This window comes from Cherax quadricarinatus, chromosome 60 (assembly GCF_038502225.1).
Source record: "Cherax quadricarinatus isolate ZL_2023a chromosome 60, ASM3850222v1, whole genome shotgun sequence".
Classification (NCBI taxonomy): Eukaryota; Metazoa; Arthropoda; class Malacostraca; order Decapoda; family Parastacidae; genus Cherax; species Cherax quadricarinatus.
The window spans coordinates 19,076,097-19,078,429 of NC_091351.1; positions in this window are offsets into that span (position 1 = coordinate 19,076,097).

Below are 2,333 nucleotides of genomic sequence, written 5' to 3' on the forward strand. Positions count from 1 at the left end.
AGTCACCGTAGGATGAACAAGACGGATCCTTTAGTGGAAGAGGTAGAGCTCCTGCAAGCTAATCCACATTACGCCCACATTCGCTACCAAAATGGTGAAGAGACTACAGTATCTACAAGACATTTAGCCCCAGTTGAAATCCCTATTAGTGTGGAATCTCAAGATACACCAATAGATGTGAAAGATGCTTCGTTTTCTCCTGGAAAGCCCCTTGAGACTACCCCTATGGAAATAGAGGATTCTGCTCCAGCAGTTAATCAAACCCCGCTGGAAAATATCGAACCTGGTGAAGAGGCTCAAGGGCTACGAAGGTCGGGACGTGTACGTCGCCCACCTAACAGTTTGGGAGATTACTGTCTCTGATATTTTAGAAGGGGGAGATTGTAGTGATACTGGTCCTGTGGGGAGCAGCAGCAGGATAATACTGCACCACCTCTAGGGGCCCTTAACAACAACAACAGTTTGGTGTGTGTCATGGGCACCAACACATGGTGTGTGATTCTCTCCTACTTTATCCATTTATCAGCGATGCAGATTACATGGTGAGTTTAAATATGTGGCCTGTAGTTATAACTTTTCTCTTGACATATGCAAGACATCACCATCCCTGTAGAAGCCATTATTAGATGTACTAGTCATTATATTTTGTTGTTGCAGAAGTACTATGAAGATTCTATGTTCAATAAAGCCTAGAGATAAGGCCTGTGTTTCTATCACAACATGTGTCACACACACACACACACACACACACACACACACACACAGATCAAAGATCACACAGATCAGAGTGTGGAGGCGGGTGTTCAAGAATTACGAGAGATTGGTCAACAAGTGTATTGCTCACCTATTGTGGTTGCATGTTGTCAGATTCTGGCCTCTGCATCACTGTTAGATACTGGTCACTCACTCCTGCAAGCTATTACCAGAATTGGAGTAGAAATAGCATAGATAAGGTGAAGATGGTGTTGACGAGCAGAGCAGCCTAGCGAGGGGCAGTCTAGCGAGGGGCAGTCTAGCGAGGGGCAGTCTAGCGAGGGGCAGTCTAGCGAGGGGTGATGTAGACACTCCTAGAAGCTGAGACAAGCTAAATTTTACAACCTAGTTACTTTCTAATTTTATAAATAAAATTGATAAGTGTTAGAAGTACTATTGGTAAGTTTTAGAATTACTGGTATTACTACTGGTATTTATTAGCAGTATGAATACTTAGAAGTGGGGGCACACACACACTAGGAAGCTAGGAAGTCCTCTCTCAATGTGAGCAAGGAATAGGATAATAACCAGCAGTAATTGATACTTAAATCCAGAAAGGGCAATACGTGGAGAGAGTAGCAATACTAGGAAAGACAACTGGGACTAAATTTGAGCCCACACAACAGAGAGGTATAACGGATCTTTCAACCACAACAATCCTTCACCTACCCCCTAACCATCTCTCCCTCACACACATACACACACACACACACACACACACACACACACACACACACACACACACACACACACACACACACACGCACACACACACACACACACACACACATGGAGCGGGGAGAGAGAGAGGGCCCAGTAGCAACCGGTGAAGAGGCGGGGCCAGGAGCTAAGATTCGACCCCTGCAACCACAAATAGGTGAGTACACACACACACACACACACACACACACACACACACACACACACACACACACACACACACACACACACACACACACACACACACGAAGACGAATCTGAGAGGGAGGAATGGGAGGTAGAGCTCAAAAAAGGGGAGGAAGACTGGGGAAGGAGACTAGATGAGCTGGAAAGGAAGATGGAAGAGAGGTTAGCAGCAGAATGCAGAAGGTGGAAGCAACAGGCCACCGCAGCAGAAATCAAGATAGATTAGAAGAGGAGCTGAGACATCTGAAACAGCACAGAGACAAAGATATTACAGAAGTAGCATCGGCAATGGCTACATCGAACACAGACAACAGGTCCGAAGGAAGCATGGAAACTAAACTGTATGCAGAGGTCCTGTCAAACCCACATGGGGCCAAAACAAAGACAGGGAGCACTCTAGGACAGAAAGAGAGGTTGGAAGACATTGAAGGAACTAGGACATGTGCAAGGACCTTACCAGATACCTGTGGGAGCCAGGAGCAGGTGAGCAGGAAGGATAAACCAAGAAGCATAGGGGCCATAACTAGGGAAGGGACTGAAGGAAGGAACACTCCACGGGAAGGAACTAAAACACATCAGAGGATGCAATGGGAGTCACAGTGGGAGGTGGAAAGGGAGAGATCCGTGTTTGTCTATGGGCTAGACGAAGCTAAAGGGGAAACTTATGATGAAAG